Source organism: Oncorhynchus mykiss, chromosome 12 (assembly GCF_013265735.2).
Source record: "Oncorhynchus mykiss isolate Arlee chromosome 12, USDA_OmykA_1.1, whole genome shotgun sequence".
NCBI lineage: Eukaryota > Metazoa > Chordata > Actinopteri > Salmoniformes > Salmonidae > Oncorhynchus > Oncorhynchus mykiss.
In genome coordinates, this window is record NC_048576.1 from 32,826,870 (window position 1) to 32,843,400 (window position 16,531).

The 16,531-nt window shown below is 45.9% G+C and overlaps 1 protein-coding gene and 1 long non-coding RNA gene across 8 annotated transcripts in view; both read right to left on the reverse strand.

Annotated features, from left to right (window-relative positions):
• Positions 1-16,531, reverse strand: part of LOC110537471 (autism susceptibility gene 2 protein) — a 489,908-nt gene that overhangs the window by 170,133 nt on the left and 303,244 nt on the right. The gene's annotated exons all lie outside the window — the stretch shown is intronic.
• LOC118937663 lies at positions 13,517-15,996 on the reverse strand. Its single transcript, XR_005034949.1, has 3 exons — positions 15,195-15,996; positions 14,962-15,102; positions 13,517-14,421 (listed from the first exon to the last, which is right to left on the reverse strand). It is a non-coding gene; the product is annotated as an uncharacterized LOC118937663 (long non-coding RNA).

Sequence of the window (16,531 nt, forward strand, 5' to 3'; positions counted from 1 at the left end):
AATAAAAGTCTCTCTATGGTCAGGGCGTGACAGCCTATGGGAATGCAGCCATACACACATCTTTCTTGCCAAAATAATGCAAACTAAATGTTGAAAGTAGTAGCCTATTCATTCATGCATGCAAACAGAAATACCGAATAGCAGTTTGCCTTAGAATACCGACACAACTGTGAATGCAAACGAATGAATGTGAACAGAACAAAACAACAGTTAAATCAATCAAATTCGACCCATGTAATCAATCAAGCAATGCTAGCCTACCATAAACACATTTCCAATAGGTGCAGTTCCATATACAGCAACGAAAACCAATAGGCTACCAAGAAAACCATCATAGAATGTATCTATTTCTATGATGAAACATACCAATAAGTTGCTATACCCTGGGTCATTTGGGTTCCTACATTGGAATTATATTGAATTCTGCTTATATCACAATAAACATAAAAGTTCAAATGCTTTTGTCCATGAAGTGAACATCTCTGCTGTGCTCTATCAGCACCATGGACAGCGCCCTACACACTAAAGCAAGATTTTGATCAAAACCAACCTACCTTCTTTCAATGTTACCTTATTTTTTATATATATATATATATAGTGCCTTGCGAAAGTATTCGGCCCCCTTGAACTTTGCGACCTTTTGCCACATTTCAGGCTTCAAACATAAAGATATAAAACTGTATTTTTTTGTGAAGGATCAACAACAAGTGGGACACAATCATGAAGTGCAACGACATTTATTGGATATTTCAAACTTTTTTAACAAATCAAAAACTGAAAAATTGGGCGTGCAAAATTATTCAGCCCCTTTACTTTCATGGCAGCAAACTCTCTCCAGAAGTTCAGTGAGGATCTCTGAATGATCCAATGTTGACCTAAATGACTAATGATGATAAATACAATCCACCTGTGTGTATCAAGTCTCCGTATAAATGCACCTGCACTGTGATAGTCTCAGAGGTCCGTTAAAAGCGCAGAGAGCATCATGAAGAACAAGGAACACACCAGGCAGGTCCGAGATACTGTTGTGAAGAAGTTTAAAGCCGGATTTGGATACAAACAGATTTCCCAAGCTTTAAACATCCCATGGAGCACTGTGCAAGCGATAATATTGAAATGGAAGGAGTATCAGACCACTGCAAATCTACCAAGACCTGGCCGTCCCTCTAAACTTTCAGCTCATACAAGGAGAAGACTGATCAGAGATGCAGCCAAGAGGCCCATGATCACTCTGGATGAACTGCAGAGATCTACAGCTGAGGTGGGAGACTCTGTCCATAGGACAACAATCAGTCGTATATTGCACAAATCTGGCCTTTATGGAAGAGTGGCAAGAAGAAAGACATTTCTTAAAGATATCCATAAAAAGTGTTGTTTAAAGTTTGCCACAAGCCACCTGGGAGACACACCAAACATGTGGAAGAAGGTGCTCTGGTCAGATGAAACCAAAATTGAACTTTTTGGCAACAATGCAAAACGTTATGTTTGGCGTAAAAGCAACACAGCTCATCACCCTGAACACACTGTCAAACATGGTGGTGGCAGCATCATGGTTTGGGCCTGCTTTTCTTCAGCAGGGACAGGGAAAATGGTTAAAATTGATGGGAAGATGGATGGAGCCAAATACAGGACCATTCTGGAAGAATGGAGTCTGATGGAGTCTGCAAAAGACCTGAGACTGGGACGGAGATTTGTCTTCCAACAAGACAATGATCCAAAACATAAAGCAAAATCTACAATGGAATGATTCAAAAATAAACATATCCAGGTGTTAGAATGGCCAAGTCAAAGTCCAGACCTGAATCCAATCGAGAATCTGTGGAAAGAACTGAAAACTGCTGTTCACAAATGCTCTCCATCCAACCTCACTGAGCTCGAGTTGTTTTGCAAGGAGGAATGGGAAAAAATTTCAGTCTCTCGATGTGCAAAACTGATAGAAACATACCCCAAGCGACTTACAGCTGTAATCACAGCAAAAGGTGGCGCTACAAAGTATTAACTTAAGGGGGCTGAATAATTTTGCACGCCCAATTTTTCAGTTTTTGATTTGTTAAAAAAGTTTGAAATATCCAATAAATGTTGTTGATTCTTCACAAAAAAAGACAGTTTTATATCTTTATGTTTGAAGCCTGAAATGTGGCAAAAGGTCGCAAAGTTCAAGCTGGCCGAATACTTTCGCAAGGCACTGTATATATATTTTAACCTTTATTTAACTAGGCAAGTCAGTTATGAACAAAATCTTATTTTCAATGACGGCCTAGGAACTGCCTTGTTCAGGGGCAGAACGACATGATTTTTTTTAACATTGTCAGCTCAGGGATTTGATCTTGCAACCTTTACGGTTACTAGTCCAACGCTCAAACCACTAGGCTACATGCCACCCCAATTTTTTCAAAAGAGTTGATGCTCGGTAGAACTTCCTGAATAATTGATCATTCCATTCTTCCCTAAATCTTCTCATAAGAGCCCCCTCAAATGCCAGTTGGATTAGTTGAGCTTTGTTCGGGTGTAGGATGCTTCTTCTGTGCTGACTGAACACGTTTGTCAAAGTGGAAAATTTGTTCTCGCATGTAGCTGTGGACGCCCCAAAAGTCATTCCATGTTTCGGTGCAGTTAGCACGGTCGACATAGAGGAGAGACCTGCCCTTATAAACCCAATCAAATATTACTGGCGGAAGCGTATCACGTTATTCACTTTGGCTACCACAGAGATGAGAAGCATTTTTCCCCGCACCCTGTCCATTCTTTGCACCAACCTGTCATTCTATCTTTAACTTTTTAGCTATTTTTTATATAGGGACCTAAAACTAAAACTGAGTGGGCTCATGTTTGAACTGAGGGGGTTTAACCCCCGTCAGCCCTGTTGTGGAGCTGGGCCCAAATAAAATAAATACATTGCCTTATGAAAGTATTCACACCCCTTTACTTTTTCCACATTTTGTTGTGTTACATAGTGAGATAAAAATTGATTTAACTGTAATTTTTTGTCAATGATCTACACAAAATACTAAATAAAATTACAATTAACATAAAAAATAAAACACGAATATATCTTGATTAGATAAGTATTCAACCCCGAGTTAATACCTGTTAGAATCACCTTTGGAAGAGATTACAGCTGTGAGTCTTCCTGAGTAAGTCTCTAAGAGTTTTGCACACCTGGATTGTACAATATTTGCACCTTATACTTAAAAAAAAATCTTCAAGCTCTGTCAAGTTGGTTGTTGATCATTGTTAGACAGGCAAGTTTTGACATAGATTTTCAAGCCAATTTAAGTCAGGAACATTCAATGTCATCTTGGTAAGCAACTTCAGTGTCACGACTCCGACCGAAGGACACTCCACTTCCCGTTCGGGTGGCGCTCGGCGGTCGTCGTCGCCGGCCTACTAGCTGCCACTGATTATTTCCTCCCCCTCCTTATGTGTTTATTGATTGCACCTGTTTTGAGTTAGGTAGTTAGTAGTAAGGCTTTATTAGTCAGCCGGCCCGCATGGTTCCTTGTGCGGGATTAATTATTGTGACCGTCGGTTTGGTGTACTTGTGTGCACGTCTATGGGTTTTGTGTTTTCCCATGTTGTGGGGTTTTCCTGGACAGTTTAAGTCCCCCTGTTTGGAGCATTTGTTTGTTCATTTACGCCCTGTGTTTTCGTGAGGGTTGGCTTATGTTCGCTGTTTCTCTGTGCATTAAAATAGCACTCCCTTGAACTCTCTGCTTCCTGCGCCTGACTCCTCACCCACTACACTCAGACCGTTACAGAATCCTGCACCATTGGAATGGAGTCAGCAGGAGCAACAACCACTCCCCTCCCATCGATGGAAGAGAGGGTTCTACATCACACCACCGTTCTCCATCGGATCGGAACGGCGATGGATCTGGTGATGGAGAGAATGGACCGATGGGAGAGAAGCGGTCTCCTCTCTCCACCTCCGCCCCCCCCCTCCTCAGGACTCCCCATCTTCCGACTCCAGCACCCTCCGTCATACGCTCCCGAGTGTCTATGATGGAGCGGCAGCAGGGTGCCAGGGGTTCTTACTCCAGCTAGAACTGTACCTGGCCACCGTCAGACCCACTCCCTCGGGAGCGGAGAGGGTGAATGTCCTCATCTCCTGCCTCACGGGTCGTGCTCTGGAGTGGGCAAACGCAGTTTGGAATGGCCCAGACTCAGCAAAGGAGCACTACCCCGAGTTTTCTCGCCGCTTCCGTGCCGTGTTTGACCATCCTCCAGATGGCCGAGCGGCGGAAGAACGACTATTCCATCTCCGGCAGGAGAAGAGGAGCGCCCAGGATTACGCGTTGGAGTTCCGTACCTTGGCAGCAGGATCCGGGTGGAACGACAGGGCCCTTATCGACCACTACCGGTGTAGTCTCCGGGAGGACGTCCGCAGGGAGCTAGCGAGTCGGGACACCGCTCTTTCCTTGGATGAGCTAATTGACATGTCCATCCGACTGGACAATCTGCTGGCTGCCCGCGGGCGTTCAGAGGGGGTCCTGTGTGTTCCACCACCCAGCACCTCCACTCCTGTTCCGATGGAGTTGGGAGGGTTTTGCCGAGGGGTACCGGAGGAGGAGGCTCCCTCTGCACCAACTGTGGTCGGAGAGGACACACGGCCGATCGGTGCTGGGGGGGTCCGTCTGGGAGTCGAGATGGCAGGCGGAACATTTCTCGATCACCCCAGGTGAGTCAGCACCAAACTCACCCAGAACCCCCTGTTGGTCACATGTTTGTCTTGATTTTTTCCTTACATTTTTCCCCTCTTCCCAGCATAGGGCGCTAGTCGATTCAGGCGCAGCTGGGAACTTTATGGATCGCGGACTCGCTATTAAATTAGGTGTTCCGCTTGTGCCGATAGATTCTCCCTTTCCCGTGCACTCCCTAGATAGCCGGCCATTAGGGTCAGGGGTGGTCAGGGAGACCACGATCCCACTGGACATGGTAACGCAGGGGAATCATAGGGAGCGTATCAGTCTCTATATTATTGATTCGCCTGCGTTTCCAGTGGTGTTAGGGATTCCCTGGCTGGCCCGGCACAATCCTAAAATTTTGTGGAGACAGGGGGTTCTCCAGGGGTGGTCAGAGGAGTGTTCTGGAAGGTGATTTGGAGTTTCCGTCGATGCCACCTCGGTGGAAAGTCCAGACCAGGGTCCCACAGTGCGCATTCCCCCCGAGTATGCCGATTTCGCAATCGCTTTTAGTAAAAAGAAGGCGATTAAATTACCACCACATCGACCGGGAAGGGATTGTGCGATATATCTCCAGGTAAACGCTGCGCTTCCCAAGAGTCACGTGAACCCATTGTCCCAAGAGGAGACGTTGGCTATGGAGACATATATCACGGAGTCTCTGGGACAGGGGTACATTCGGTCCTACATTTCACCCGTCTCCTCGAGTTTCTTTTTTGTGAAGAAAAAGGAGGGAGGATTGCGTCCGTGTATTGATTATAGAGGTCTAAATGCCATCACAGTGGGGTTCAGCTACCCACTACCTCTCATTGCTACGGCAGTGGAATCCTTTCAGGGAGCGCAGTTCTTCACACAATTGGATCTCAGGAGCGCGTATAGCCTGGTGCGTATTCGGAAGGGAGACGAGTGGAAAACCGCATTTAGTACCACATCGGGCCACTATGAGTACTGCGTCATGCCGTATGGGTTAAAAAATGCTCCAGCCATTTTTCAATCCTTTGTAGACGATATTCTCAGGGACTTGCACGGGCAGGGAGTGGTTGTTTATATCGATGACATTCTGATCTACTCAGCCACTCACGCCGCGCATGTGTCTCTGGTACGCAAGGTGCTTGGTAGACTGCTGGAACATGACCTATACGTCAAGGCTGAGAAGTGTGTGTTCTCCAAACGAGGCGTCTCCTTTCTGGGTTATCGCATTTCCACCTCGGGGGTGGAGATGGAGGGTGACCGCAGTAAGGCCGTGCGTAATTGGCCGACTCCGACCACGGTAAAAGAGGTGCAGCGGTTTTGGGGTTTTGCCAATTACTACCGGAGGTTTATCCGGGGTTTTGGCCAGGTAGCGGCTCCAATTACCTCACTGCTGAAGGGGGGGCCCGGTGCGGTTGCGGTGGTCAGCAGAGGCGGACAGAGCTTTCAACAAGTTGAGGGCGCTGTTCACGGATGCACCCGTGTTGGCGCATCCGGACCCCTCTCTAGCATTCATAGTGGAGGTGGACGCGTCCAAGGCTGGGGTGGGTGCCGTGCTATCACAGCGCTCGGGTACGCCACCAAAACTCCGCCCCTGCGCTTTCTTCTCGAGTCAGCTCAGCCCAGCGGAGCGTAACTATGATGTGGGGGACCGGGAGTTGTTAGCGGTGGTCAGGGCTCTGAAGGTGTGGAGACACTGGCTTGAGGGGGCTAAGCACCCCTTTCTCATCTGGACCGACCACCAAAATCTGGAGTATATTCGGGCAGCTAGGAGACTGAACCCGCGGCAGGCAAGGTGGGCCATGTTTTTCACTCGATTCCGGTTCACTTTATCATATAGACCGGGCTCCCAGAACGTGAAGGCGGACGCACTGTCCCGCTTTTACGACACGGAGGATAGGTCCACCGAACCTACTCCCATCCTTCCGGCCTCAAAGCTGATGGCACCGGTGGTATGGGAGGTGGACTCGGACATCGAGCGGACGTTACGGGCTGAACCCGCGCCTCCTCAGTGTCCGGCGGGGCGGAGGTACGTGCCGCTTGGTGTTCGGGACCAACTGATTCGGTAGGCTCACGTCCTACCCTCCTCGGGTCACCCTGGGGTGAGGAGGACAGTGGGGAGCCTTCAGGGGAGGTATTGGTGGCCTACCTTGGCTAGGGACGTTAAGGTTTATGTCTCCTCCTGTTCGGTATGCGCCCAGAGTAAGGCTCCTAGGCACCTTCCTAGAGGGAAGTTACAACCCCTCCCCGTTCCACAACGGCCATGGTCACATCTATCCATAGATTTCCTGACCGACCTTCCCCCGTCTCAGGGTAACACCACGGTTCTGGTGATTGTGGATCGGTTCTCTAAGTCCTGCCGTCTCCTCCCGTTGCCCGGTATCCCAACAGCCCTACAGACTGCGGAGGCATTATTCACCCACGTCCTCCGGCACTACGGGGTGCCGGAGGACATCGGGGCCCCCAGTTCACGTCCCGAGTATGGAGGGCGTTCATGGAGCGTCTGGGGGTCTCGGTCAGCCTGACCTCCGGTTATAACCCCGAAAGTAATGGGCAGGTGGAGAGAGTAAACCAGGAGGTGGGTAGGTTTCTGCGGTCGTACTGCCAGGACCGGCCAGGGGAGTGGGCGAGATACATCCCCTGGGCTGAAATGGCCCAGAACTCACTACGCCACTCCTCTACTAATGTGTCCCCCTTTCAGTGTGTGTTGGGGTACCAGCCGGTCCTGGCACCGTGGCATCCGAGCCAGACCGAGGCTCCTGCGGTGGAGGAATGGGTGCAGTGCTCCAAATAGACCTAGAGGGCCGTCCAGGAATCCCTTCAACAGGCTAGTGGACGGCAGAAAAGGAGTGCTGACCGCCACCGCAGTGAGGCCCCCGTGTTTGTACCAGGGGACAGGGTCTGGCTCTCGACCCGAAACCTGCCCCTCCGCGTGCCCTGCCGGAAGCTTGGGCCGCAGTGTGTAAGGCCGTTCAAAGTCCTGAGGAGAATAAACGAGGTGTGTTATCGATTACAACTCCCTTCCTATTATCGTATTAACCCCTCGTTTCATGTGTCTCTCCTCAGGCCGGTGGTAGCTGGTCCCCTACAGGACGGTGAGGTGCTGGAGGTCCCTCCCCCCCCTCTGGACATCGAGGCGTCCCCGGCGTATACGATACGGGCCATTCTGGACTCGAGACGCCGGGTAAGGGGCCTGCAGGAGGAGGAGAGGTGCTGGGTACCCACCAGGGACAATGTTGAGGGATTTCCATCGCCTCCATCCGGATCGCCCTGCGCCTCGTCCTCCAGGCCAACCTCGAGGCCGGTGTCGGCGCGCTGCGGGAGCCACGTGTCAAGGGGGGGTACTGTCACGACTCCGACCGAAGGACACTCCACTTCCCGTTCGGGTGGCGCTCGGCGGTCGTCGTCGCCGACCTACTAGCTGCCACTGATTATTTCCTCCCCCTCCTTATGTGTTTATTGAGTGCACCTGTTTTGAGTTAGGTAGTTAGTAGTAAGGCTTTATTAGTCAGCCGGCCCGCATGGTTCCTTGTGCGGGATTAATTATTGTGACCGTCGGTTTGGTGTACTTGTGTGCACGTCTATGGGTTTTGTGTTTTCCCATGTTGTGGAGTTTTCCTGGACAGTTTAAGTCCCCCTGTTTGGGGCATTTGTTTGTTCATTTACGCCCTGTGTTTTCGTGAGGGTTGGCTTATGTTCGCCGTTTCTCTGTGCATTAAAATAGCACTCCCCTGAACTCTCTGCTTCCTGCGCCTGACTCCTCACCCACTACACTCAGACCGTTACATTCAGTTTAGATTTGGCCTTGTGTTTTATTGTCCTGCTGAAAGGTGAATTCGTCTGCAAGTTTCTGGTGGAAAGCAGACTGAACCAAGTTCTCCTCTAGGATTTTGCCTGTGCTTAGCTCCCTTCCGTTTCTTTTTTATCCCGAAAAAACCTCCCCCTTAGCGATTATAAGCATACAGATAACATGATGCAGCCACCACTATATTTGAAAATATGGAGAGGGAAAATATGGATCAGTAATTGGATTTGCTCCAAACACAATGCTTTGTAGTTTTTTGCAGTTTTACTTTAGTGCCTTATTGCTTGTTGGAATATTTGTTTTCTGTACAGGCTTCCTTCTTTTCACTCTGTCAATTAGGTTAGTATTGTGGAGTAACTATAATGTTGTTAATCCATCTTTAATTTTCTCCGATCACAGTAATTGTTTTAAAGTCACCATTGGCCTCATGGGGAAATCCCTTTAGCGGTTTCCTTCCTCTCCGGCAACTGAGTCAGGAAGGACACCTGTATCTTTGTAGTGACTGGGTGTATTGATCCTAATTAATAACTTTACCATGCTGAAATGGATATTCAGTGCCTGCACCTACCAATAGGTGCCTTTCTTTTGTGAGGCATTGGAAAACCTCCCTGGACTTTGAGGTTGGACCTGTGTTTGAAATTCATTGCTCAACTGATTTTTTTATTTTACCTTTATTTTACTAGGCAAGTCAGTTAAGAACAAATTCTTATTTTCAGTGGGTTAACTGCCTGTTCAGGGGCAGAACGACAGATTTGTACCTTGTCAGCTCGGGGGTTTGAACTTGCAACCTTTCGGTTACTAGTCCAATGCTCTAACCACTAGGCTACCCTGCCGCCCCTAGGCTACCCTGCCGCCCCGCACTGATGGACCTTGCAGATAATTAATTGTATGTGTGAGGCACATAAATTAGGTAGTAATTTAAAAAAACAATGTTAAACACTATTATTGGACACAGAGTGTATCCATGCAACTTATTATGTGACTTGTTAAGGACATTTATACTCCTGAACTTATTTAGACTTGCCATAACAAAGGGGTTGAATATTTATTGACTAAAGACATTTCAGCTTTTTATTTGTAATTAATATTTTTGCCAGAACTACAGGCATATGGCAAAAGTTCATGTCAAATGCTTCATTTCACAAGACCACCCATCAGGCCTAAGGAAAGAAAAGTTAAATATAGCTGTGAGCAGCAATGAACAGGGTTCACAGGATGACCGAAAGGACACAATATCAGTTGGATAACAACTGGATAACAAAGCAAGCACTCCATCATGTAGGATCTATCTTCCTTTATGTACAATCAGTGAAAGCGTTACCATATACCACAAGGATGACGCAAGTTAAGTTTATTCTACTGCAGAGGATGTGAGAGGAGCGGAGCGAGAAGCAGAACGTTCCCAATTTGACTGGAGCGTGGAGCGAGATTCCCAAAAGGCTGGAGCGTCGGGCTTCTCGCCCGCTACAATTTCGCTCCAGTAGAGCTCACTTCACGAGCTCAGGGCATGTCCACCCCAGCATGCATTTATAGTCTACTTGTGTGCTGCCATAGCCCCTTGCTTTAGCTACTGTTATGGAGTTCGCTAAATATTTTCATAAAGATACTGATAAAACACACAGGTGCTAAATCAAGGTGACTTACAAAGATGAGGACCAAGAGCAAGAGAGGGAGTGTGGTGATGTAATGTCCACAACTAAAGAATCATTGTGGAATCTGAAAAGACACTTATCCCAAAAGAATAATTGTGTACTTACTATGTGTACATGCTAAAAGGAAGGAAAGTGGTGGGTAGATAACTAAGTGTGTCATTGTAGAAAAGTATTTATAAACTCTTAAACGTTTCGTTCATTTTCGTTCTATTATCTATACAATTGGCCATAATTGATTTTGGCCCAATAGGCCGGGTATATTCTCACGTTTAAGGAGATTTCCGTTTTGATTGGGTTATTGATTTATTGATTTATTTTCTCCCCAATTTCGTGGTATCCAATTGTTAGTAACTACTATCTTGTCTCATCGCTACAACACCCGTACGGGCTCGGGAGAGACGAAGGTCGAAAGCCATGCGTCCTCCGAAACACAACCCAACCAAGCCGCACTGCTTCTTAACACAGCGCGCACCCAACCCGGAAGCCAGCCGCACCAATGTGTCAGAGGAAACACCGTGCACCTGGCTACCTTGGTTAGTGCGCACTGCGCCCGGCCCGCCACAGGAGTTGCTGGTGCGAGATGAGACAAGGATATCTACCGGCCAAACCCTCCCTAACCCGGACGACGCTAGGCCAATTGTGCATCGCCCCACGGACCTCCCGGTCGGCTGCGATAGAGCCTGGGAGTTCCCACATATGTTGAGCACTTGTTGGCTGTTTTTCCTTCACTCTGCAGTCCAACTCAACCCAAACCATCTCAATTGGGTTGAGGTTGGGTGATTGTGGAGGCCAGGTCATCTAATGCAGCACTCCATCACTCTCCTTCTTGGTGAAATAGCGCTTACACAGCCTGGACATGTGTTGGGTCATTGTCCTGTTGAAAAACAAGTCATAGTGGGACTAAGTGCAAACCAGATGGAATGGCGTATCGCTGCAGAATGCTGTGTTAGCCATGCTGGTTAAGTGTGCCTTGAATTGTAAATAAATCACTGACAGTGTCACCAGCAAAGCACCATCACAACATCACACCTCCTGCTCCATGCTTTACGGTGGGAACCACACATGCAGAGATCATCCGTTCACCTACTTTACGTCTCACAAAGATGTGGCGGTTGGAACCAAAAATCTCAAATTTGGACTCATCAGACCAAAGGACAGATTCCATCGGTCTAATGTCCATTGCTCATGTTTCTTGGCCCAAACAAGTCTCTTCTTATTATTGGTGTCCTTAAAATGTGGTTTCTTTGCAACAATTTGAACAATGAAGGCCTGAAGCCAAAGACTGGCCAAACTTGTGTTTCTAAAATGAATTCAAAGGCACTACTAAGTAATTTTTCATTTGATTTGTATTTCATTCTAAGTAAGCCACAGCCTATATGCACAATTTATAGACTATAATGATTTAATAGAACAAAACGTTGTTTAAATGCTGAGTGCTTTATGTCCCTACCAGGCAATTGTGTCACACTTGCAAAAGCTTCACAGTGTATTTCTTTGTAGGCTATAGCCTTGAAATAATTGAAACAATATAGCCAATAATAATGAATTTACATTACTTCTTAGGCTCATTGTCTGGCTCCTGATCTATTGAGAGTGTTTAAATGCTGTTTAACTTGACATGTAGCCTATTTGAAATGATGTGCGCTTCTTACATTCACCTTCTCATGTCAATTCAGATACTTTTCATTCAAATGGTTTGGTTGCAATACTTCAAAACCAATTGGTAGGTCCAGGTAGTCACAACCATAGACGGGTGTTGGTTAAATTGTGATTTTTAAAAATTATTTGTCACGACCGTCATTGAAATTATTGGACCAAGGCGCAGCGTGAGTAGAGTTCCACATTTTATTAATAGTGAAACTTCCAAAAACAACAAAGCGAACACGATCGTGCAGTACGTAGCGCACATAGGCACTATTACAAAACAATATCCCACATCAGGCACACTAAGTATGATCCCCAAGTAGAGGTAACGAATATCAGCTGCCTCCAATTGGGAACCATACACACACACCAACATAGAACTAAAATAACTAGAACCCCCCCTCTTCTATGGTCAGGGCCTGACATTATTATCAAACCAGGATCTGTAGTGACACCACTAGCACTGAGATGCAATGTCTTAGACAGCTGCGCCACTCGAGAGCCCAAAGTAATTTAATGAATGGAGCAAATTTGGAACAGGAGTGTTTTTTCTTGTGAGCATGGAGTAAATGGAGCGCTGGAGTGGTGTGCCTGCACTGAGAGGGATTTCCAACAATTCAACTCCACTCACATGCTCTGGTCTAGTGCGGTAGGTTGATTATCTTTGAAAGCAGCAGGTAATAATTCTTAAAGTCATTACTTCATGTAATGTGTTTATATATAAATATGAATATTTTTAATATATATATGCTGATTGTGCAAGCAGCAGGACTTGCGGTTTCTTATTTTCCCAAATAAAATATCCACTTTTCACGACATTCAGACCACATAATAGGGCAACAATACGCTGTTATACAGACACACTATATACAAATTAGTGGATTCGGCTCTTTCAGCCACACCCGTTGCTGACAGGTGTATAAAACCGAGCACACAGTCATGCAATCTCCATTGGCAGTAGAATGGCCTTGCTGAAGAGCTCAGTGACCTTCAATGTGGCACCGTCATAGGATGCCACCTTTCCAACAAATCAGTTCGTCAAATTTCTGCCCTGGTCAACTGTAAGTGCTGTTATTGTGAAGTGGAAACCTATAGGAGCAACAACGGCTCAGCTGCAAAGTGGTAGGCCAAACAAGCTCACAGAACGGGACAGCAGAGTGCAGTCCTCAGTTGCAACACTCCCTACCGAGTTTCAAACTGCTTCTGGAAGCAACGTTAGCACAATAATTGTTCGTCTCTGGAGTGAAGAATCACGGTTCACCATCTAGCAGTCCGACGGACAAATTTGGCAGATGCCAGGAGAAATGCTACCTGCCCGAATTAACAGTGTGAACTGTAAAGTTTGGTGGATGAGGAATAATGGTCTACCTCTGTCTTTCATGGTTCGGGCTAGGCCCCTTAGTTCCAGTAAAGGGACATCTTAATGCTTCAGCATACAATGACATTCTAGACGATTCTGTTTTCAACTTTGTGGCAACAGTTTGAGGAAGCCCTTTCCTGTTTCATCATGACAATTCCCCTGTGCACAAAGCGAGGTCCATACAGAAATAGTTTGTCGAGCTTGGTGTGGAAGAACTTGACTGACCTGCACAATGCCCTGACCTCAACCATCAAAAACCTTTGAGAAGAATTGGAACGCCGACTGCAAGCCAGGCCTAACCAGTGCCCGACCTTACTAATGCTCTTAAAGTTGAATGGAAGCAAGTTCCTGCGGAAATGTTCCAACATTTAGTGGAAAGCTTTCCTAAAAGAGTGGAGGCTGTTATAGCAGCAAAGGGGGGCCAACTCCATATTAATGCCCATGATTTTGGAAAGGGAGAAACTAGAATATCAATACACAACATATTCCTTCCTACTCCTTTACTTTTGATGCCTCATACGGAAAAAGTAAATATTCACTGTTGTGCATATTATTAGGCCGTCATTGCAAATAATAAATTGTTTTTAATGGTCTTGCCTAGTTAAATAAAGGTAAAACAAATAATTGGAGATGTGGTTAAACCATAGAAACTGCAACCCAAAACTCTGTGAAACCGAGGTAAAAGGCGGTAGCTAACGTGAGTGATGGCAATTACTGCTTTTTCCCTTCCCCCCCATTTTCTCCATAACACAACACAATGGAAGCAGGAAATTTGTCCACACGATAAAGCATGTATTTAATGTATAAAAAATGTCAGTAAGTCATTGTTTTTGGTCCGTTTCTGCACTTTTGCTTGGTAGGGCAGTACTGGTTTCTGATGCAACTGTAAACATTTAGTAACTTGTCAGTACACTTTACAAAACATTTTATCATACTCCTTTATATACATATGTACAAGAGTTAGCAATATCTACCAGAATACAGTTGTGAGCATACTGGGCATTCTGTGTTATACTACAACATCAGTCTAACTGAATATAGATGTTGTGTTGGTTGAATGTTCCAGGCAAGTTCCAGAATGTTCTTCAGCTGTTGAACCTTGTCTTGTATTGGGCAATGACAGTTGGATTAGCAGGCTTTGGCGCTGTGGCGTTGTCGGCAGGGATGTTGTGTTTGGAGAGCTGTTACTCTGGCTGCTTGTAGACCACCGTCTTGCCTCTTCCTGAGTGATAGGTTCTGGGCTTGTACACTTTCTTCACCACCCACTGCTTCAACCTCTGCAGAAGATTTCTTTGTACTGCAAGTTTACTGGAAAGACATGAACACTGATCATGAGGATGTGTAACCATAAATGTCCTGTATATAGAATGCTTACTTACTTACTTTGTGTATTTAATATTTCTCAGTCTTATTTCTTGTGCACTTTTTTCTAGTAATACATTGTTATTGATTATTGCATTGTTGGGTTTTGAGTTTGTAAGAAAGGCATATAAGAAAGAAACCATGTCATCTGAAAAAAAGGGGTACAGTAGACTGGTATGTGTTTTGTTACACACAGTCAATAATGGGGCATTGAGATGGGCTGTTAGCAAAGATGTGAAAAGGTTGAGGGGGGGCTTGACTTGTAGACCATCTAGTCATGTATAGTTGTGTGTGAGCACCTACAGTTGTGCTGTTGGGTAGACAAGCACTGCCAACAATAGAGTGAATAGGCTAGATGAGTATACTAACAGCCCCTCTCCCCCATACCAAAGAACTGAATGCAAGGGTGTAAAAAGTTTGAAGAGCACTTGATTTGTATATTTGTGATTTTTTTTTCTCAAGATGGGATTGTGCTTTCATAAATACCTTTGGCTGTCCTGGCTTGTTTGCGTCCCACATTCTCATTATGCTCCCGGATAGCAAGATGCACCTTCATGCCTAGGAGCCCAAAACACTGGTGCTTTGGGGTATACTTCAGTAGAGCACTGTGGAATGCCTCCAGATGGCCTGTGTTGACAGAAAAAAAAGAGTAGACAAAGACTTTTGACTTTTGTGATGGAACATATGAAATCATTATGCTGTTATTGATGACTACTAACCTGTATGTTTGAATCTGGCCATGTGTGAGAGATCTGTTGTGAAACGTTTGTCCAACACAACTGCCGAGAGGTCACAACTGAGTCCACGGACAGCCACTTCGTCTTGCCACGATCATCATCGTACAGGTCAGGGTGTTGACAGTGGACTTCCTCCCCCTCCTCTGTCCAGCTGTGTACGTCACAGATGTACTTGAGAACGGAGGCACACATATGCATTAGCACATTCAAAGACAGACAACATATATTTGCTTTTAGATGTCATCAATACAGGACATGCACCAGTACAGTTACTACGTGTCTTCTGGACCAGTACTAGGTACTATATCCACCCATCCCCCTAGTGCCAATAGATCATGCATACTAACCTTCACACACAATACCAACCCCCAACAGACACCAGTCAGTCACCCACACTATCCCTTTCTTACTAATACCTCTACTTTTCTCCAATTTAGACTTCAACCTTTGAATAAACAATCAATTACGCCTCCATAATACAGAGGACTACAGTAGAAGTTGTAACCTACTTATTAACACAAAAACTATGACAGCAAGACAGAGACCGTGTTATTGCCTAGCTCCAGTATATTTATTTGCTCATCATGGAGTCATGGATAGATTTAGCAAAGGTGACTTACACTAGTACCGGGTGCAGAGCTTGATGTTCATTCCATTGCAGATGTTGATGGGATTGGACTCTGTAAATAGAACACGTACAGTGCATTCGGAAAGTATTCAGACCCCTTGACTTTTTCCACTTTGTTACGTAACAGCCTTATTCTAAAAAGGATTAAATTGGTTTTTTCCCCCTCATCAATCTTCACACATCCCCATAATGATAAAGCAAAACCAGATTTTTTTTTTTTTTTGCTAAAATACATTTTTAAATGATATGTTACATTTATGTCAGTATTCAGACCCTTTACTCAGTACTTTGTTGAAGCAAGCACCTTTGGCAGCGATTACAGCCTAAAATCTTCTTGGGTATGACGCTACAAGCTTGGCACACCTGTATTTGGGGAGTTTCTCCCATTCTTCTCTGCAGATCTGCTCAAGCTCTGCCAGGTTGGATGGGGAGTGTAGCTGCAGAGCTATTTTCAAGTCTCTCCAGACCTGTTCGATTAGGTTCAAGTCCAGGCTCTGGCTGGGCCACTCAAGGACATTCAGAGACTTGTCCCGAAGCCACTCCTGCGTTGTCTTGGCTGTGTGTTTAGGGTCGTTGTCCTGTTGGAAGATGAACCTTCACCCATTCTGAGATCCTGAGAGCTCTGGAGAAGGTTTTCATCAAGGATCTCTCTGTACTTTGCTCTGTTCATCTTTCCCTCGATTCGGACTAG